Source organism: Sitodiplosis mosellana, unplaced genomic scaffold (genome assembly GCF_009176505.1).
Source record: "Sitodiplosis mosellana isolate CC-2019 unplaced genomic scaffold, AAFC_SMos_1.0 Smas_scaffold_6166, whole genome shotgun sequence".
Classification (NCBI taxonomy): Eukaryota; Metazoa; Arthropoda; class Insecta; order Diptera; family Cecidomyiidae; genus Sitodiplosis; species Sitodiplosis mosellana.
In genome coordinates, this window is record NW_022601407.1 from 6,760,265 (window position 1) to 6,766,264 (window position 6,000).

Sequence of the window (6,000 nt, forward strand, 5' to 3'; positions counted from 1 at the left end):
TCACAGCCAGTTAAGAAATACACAAACCATAATGGCACCCTTTCTATCGCTCAAATACCGCAAATTCCGACGCATCCTCTCCATTCAACTCAAACCAGCCGCTCATAGTTTTCTCTTCTTTTTTTTTTCGTACATTTCATTCTTATGCAGAGGCTTTTGTTGAAAATGTCGACACGACGACAAAATCCTGTTCGCCGCCGCATTCGAATTCCACAGTTTCCGGTGAAATATTTGAATTTCAAGCCGTTCATCCTCCACCTCCGCTCATCGTCTTTTTTTCTGTTTCGGAAATGTCACAAAGAAGTCGGAGAGATGGGAAGAAAGGAAAACTTAACGCTTGTTTGTCCATACCAAAATGTGAACCACGCTAACATGTACAGAAAGTGTTTTTAAATTGAAAATTGCAATGTGAAAAGTTGATATATAACTTGAATTCTTCGTCTTTTTTCAAGTAGAAGAAAAAAACATGATTTATAACACATTATAAAAGTCACAATGCCATAACATATTACATTATTGGAATAATTCATCAGAAAAATGTTGCATCGAAAAAAAAAACACTAGAGCATAATAAAATGCTGAACTGTGAAGAAATGAAGTGGAAGGGTCAGCAATGATAAAACCACTAAACTGGCTACAGCATGTGATTTTTGCCGAATGCATGATTTTGAGCTAAAATGACAAACATTTTAAGGCCGATATAATTAATTTGGTTTATTTAGCAAAATCGATAGTCGACATTGATTTAATGATTGCTGTACATATTCTTCGAATAAATAGATAAAGTTAAAACGACAACAGGTACTCGAAACCGAAATTTAATGTCAAACTTTGTGTTCATCTCTGAATATGACGGAAAGGAAAAGTTTCAAAACCCGCAAAAACAAGGAGCGCGCGCACACACACAGTGAGAGTTTGGTATGTGGTTGAAAATCTTTGTGCTTATCAAAACGAAAGGTCGCACGAAAATGCTTAAAACGGACGGAAACTGTAACTCCGTACACAAGTGAAGAGCGAAAAATGAGCGACAAATAGAAATAATGCCGCAGCATACCAACACTCAGTTGTCATCTCGTCTTTTTGTTCGACCGAAAATCCCGTTTCGTTTCGAAAATTATGGCAAGTGTACGATGGTAGGCATTTTCGCAACAACTTGCAAAAGAGACAATAATCTATGTTACAATGTTGCGCCAAACTGTGTATATGTATAATGCCCAAGATTTGCTCACTCGTCTTTCTCGAATGCTTCTTCCTTCTTTTCAAGTATAACAAAACAATACACTTAAGCACTACCGTCTAAATGATTCGCTTCTCATTATCATCGTCATTATTGACATGACAATTATTCAAAATGAAAAAAGAAAGTTTTGGATTCCATAAAATCCATATATGTGTGTGTGTATGGGAAAGAGGAGCATACGTTATTCGGATGGCATTGTACGCTTGATTTAATCATTTTGGTTCATTGTGGTTGTGCTGTAGAAAAGGAGAGCAAGAACGAGACATGAATGCCGTGATGCAAAACGGAAAATTTATTTCCCATGATTACCACAGCACTGATCTGTTGAGGCCGTGTGCAAATGGTGGCAACTAAAGGTGAATTAGAGCCTAGTTTTAATGGGCCCGCCTCTTCACATAAATTTCACTGTTCTTAGCTATACATATACATTGCTACAGCGCTTTTTTCCGTTGTTCGCTTTTGTTGTAACCTCTGACGGGAACTCATGAGCACGCATAAAAATCGTAAAAAAAAATCGAACGAACGAACAAACGAATCAAGCTTAAGATAAGCAATCTGCTCCGAATGTTACATTCTATGCGTCAACTTTCAGATTTTCCACTCAAATGCACATGTGAAATAGTGAGCGAATGAGATAACAAGCAAAAGAGTGCCGTCTCTTCAGCTTTCTACTAGTTAATGGTCGCCCCCACTCACCGAAAAAAGAAGAAGCTTAGAACATCCGACGGAAGAAAAAAATTTAGAGGCTTTCTGTGCTCTATCGTTCACATTTCACAGCTGAGACACGTTATCGGTGGTATTTGATCTTCATCGCATACTTTTGACAATATTCTCCGTTCATTTTATTGATATGTCTATTGCCTATCGAAAAGAGCGACGAGATGGCATTTATTGCCTGTTTCGCTGCTTGCTATGCCTCTCATCAAGCTGATGAATGAATGTCATCAGGCATTTAGCATTATTGTTCGATATTATTAGAATATTTATGCAGAGACGAAGGCAGACAAAAAAAAGCGATCTCGATAATTTCCATCAACGAAAAATGTGACGTTATTTTTTGTTTGATTAGTAGGATGGGGCGTTTAGTACCATGCAATCAATATAAAAAATATATTGAATTCAGCAGGTGGCACAACGCCATTACCAAACATTTTTCTTGGTTTTCTTGTTTCAGGTGACTGCGCTGCCACATAAAAATGCGCGTATAGATCCAGTGTGCCATTATAACCCCAATTAAAGCACCTGTCTTCAATTTGGCAGTTGATCAAACAACCAGCCAATCGACTTTTAATTGTGCACGCTCCATTGAACGCAATACGATTAAAATTGACAATTCTGGCATGTTGTTACGACGCCTTTTTCCTCATCGTTATAATTTTCCTGCCCTTGTTTCGTTATTCTTCTTTAAACAGCATCTTTTTTTTACTGTTTTCCACATAAATGGAAAATTATTTCTTCATGTTGATGGGGATCTGTTTTTATGGTATCAATCGTTTTTAACAGTACCCGCGCGGTTGTATCAAAAAAAAATATACATAAAAACAAACATATACACACACAACATGTTTGGCTTATTCTGCACGTTCGACGAGCAATTACAATTTTCCTCTTGTTTGTTTGTTTCCAATGCGGAGATGACCGAAGAAAACGACTTGGAAAAAACAACAACGAAACAGAAAATGACTTTTAATAGTAATTTTCATTGATGCAGACGAAAGAATGAAAAAAAAGACGTCAAATGACCAGGGTGGTTTGTTGATGATGATAAAAAAGCAGCAACCAGCCTCATAAATGGCATTGCAACGGGGCAAGTGTTATTCATTCTAATTGAAAATGGTCGAGAGCGAGAAAGAAGAAGCTCGTAAACATAACAAGTGCAACATAACGTCTCCACATAAAAACGGTTACTGACAATAAAACCAGAGAGAGAGAGAGAGAGCGAGATAGAAAGAAAAAAATCAAGAGCTAAGTCTCACAGTACCACACACAGCAATGACGAAGAAGCGAACAAAAAAAATAAACACATTATCACGGAAACATGCCGAAACGTTTTATTGCTGGGCTATATTTTGTGTAACAATTCAATATTCAAGCACGTTGTTCTGCACCCGTTCTATCTATCTCACACACACACTCTGTCATTCCTAAGAATTTTATTCTCTGTCGCTCATGTCATTCGGTCGGGCGCACTGTGGTTCTCATTTGCGCTTCGAATGCGTATCGGTGTTCGACAGTAGCGAACTTGAATGAAAGACGAATCGTTTTTATTTCATCACATATTTTATGTTTAGTTGTTGATGTTGCTGCTGCTGCTGCTGCTGCTGTTGTTGGTGGTGGTGGTGGCTTCTAACTGTGCATTCGACAAATATGGATTCAGTACAAATACACACATCCACTAGCTTTTGTCAATTGCAATGTTTCTGTAGATGTTGTTTTTGTTTTTTTCTTCTGTTCTTCCAGCGATTATCGGGGCTTGTGAATGTGTACGAAATGGAAAAAGACAGGGGAGGAGAGGGTAGTGAAGGAGAACAACAACAACAAGAGAAATTCGAAGACATAAATCGATATACTTTGCAACATTTCCAATATTACATGGCACGGAATGGTGTGTTTAAGACACAACAATACAAATCACATTCGTATGGAGAGCGAGCGAGTGACAGAAAGAAAGAAAGAACGAGAGAGACGATACGCTGAAAACCGGAAAACTCGTTGGGCAATTAAATTTTAAACAACAAAGACAGCACATAACGAAGTTATTAAAGTTGTTTTTTTTTTCTCTCTGTGTCTTGGCATGTTTTATCGTTGCTCGTTCATGCTGGTCATTTTGTAAATGGTCAGAGTGTAAAAGAGAGTGAGAATGAATGAGAGAGAAAATGTTTGTCATTTCTGGCTGATTTTCCGAGTTTTCGGTTTGTTTCAGATTCAGTGATCTTTTGCGAATTTGTTCGAATCGAGTGACTCGAATGCGAGCTTAATTGTGGTTCGTCAATTAAAAATGTATGCATTGTGCGGGTTGGTGTGTGTGCTCGCTTGGCAGAGTTCCTACTGGTCAATGGGTTGCTTTTTTTCGTCTTTTTTATACAGCTATTGCTGATATTGCTGTTTTTTTTTCTCTACTCGTTTCGATGATTCGGTCGACAATTGGTGACATTTTGAAGCCTCCGAAAACAAGCTCATTTGCAAGAAGACGCCACCTTTACTCTACCATCCCAATTATCATTCGAATACTGTGCGATTTTTTTCTCTCTCTCTCTCTCTCTCGCTACTCTTGGAACCAAGAGAAATTCTATTGTTTGAAACATTACGCGAACTTGGTTGTCTCTTTATTTCACTTTTGGGCTCAGCGGCACATTTCCTTTTGTATTTATAGGTTTTCATGTCAATCGATTCTTTCAATGGTTTCTTAGCGATTTCGACGGAAAAGAAGAAAGGAAAAAAAGCGCATGCCATAGCAGTCGAATGATGTTACAAAAATGATTTGAACCGAAATTGACGTGTGTAAGGGTCGTCCGGTATCTATCCTCATCGTGATTGACAAAGACGGGAAATGATTCTACAGTTTTGAATTTTCTCTCTTTTTCTCGCTCCAAAAGGTAGTAAACATGGCGTTATGTGTTGTTTTCTTAAATCTCACCATTAAAAAATTGCTGTTTGGCCCATTAGAATGACGACGGTCATAGTGGGGCACGTGAATGGCTCAAATAAATAATAAAACCATGTTAACCGCCATAAATAATCGTCATCGGGGAAAAATAACACATTTTGGGGAGAAAAAAATGGTATTTTTCACAGCGAAAGTGGGCCAAAGTACACAGCGCGTACGTGTTTTCTTCATCGTCATCACTGTCGTCGTTGACGTTGTTGTTGCTGTTGTCGGTTCCCTTTTGAAAAGTTTAGTGGCTTTATACCATTTTTTTGAGGCTGGTGCGGTGCATTTGCACATTTTGATTATATATTCATTCCAATTCACTTTTTGTGGTTATTTTTCTTTCGTTCGTTCCTTCTTGTGTTTGTTCGGCTCCCATTTCAAAAAGATGCATTTATTATACGTGTGTTGTGAATCTGTTGCATATTCTCCATAAGTTCTCCTTATGTGTATGTGTTGTTTCTTTGAAATGGCAGTCAGTGGATATCTTTTTTATGCTAAATTGATCCATTTTCGCTGTTTAAATGAGACGCTTATAACTTTTCAAAAGATAGATATTTTCATGCTTGCGATTTCACGTAATCGAATTGAATTGCGTTTTTTTTTCTCTTGGTCATTCGCTCTCTTGTTCGTTTACTCTCTTTCGCTCTTTTGCTCTTTTGCTCTCTCTCTCTCTCTCTCTCTCTCTCTCTCTCTCTCTCTCTCTCTCTTTGGCTCGTTCAATCAAAACAATATGGAACGTGTTTTTCGTTTCGGTAAGTTTTAGTATTGATTTTGGCGATGGATTTGGTCCAATGATTGGATTCGCTCGAGCACGGATTTCATCGCATCGTAAATTTGCGAATAGTTAAAGGGAGTGAGAGCCAAAGAGTGGTAGCAATAGCAGCAGCAGTACAAATGTCATGGCTACATTTTTCGCTGTATGTGTGGAGGTGGTGTGTGAGTGTTCATTGTGTGTCGAAAATACTTTGTCGTCTACACAAATGAAATTTATTGAGTAACTAGGCAAAACATATATACATAGTACCGAACAGCGATGCAAACGCACACACACACACACACCGTCCGATCCGATCCGATCGACACAACGGTTTTTGAATAAAAGACCGTA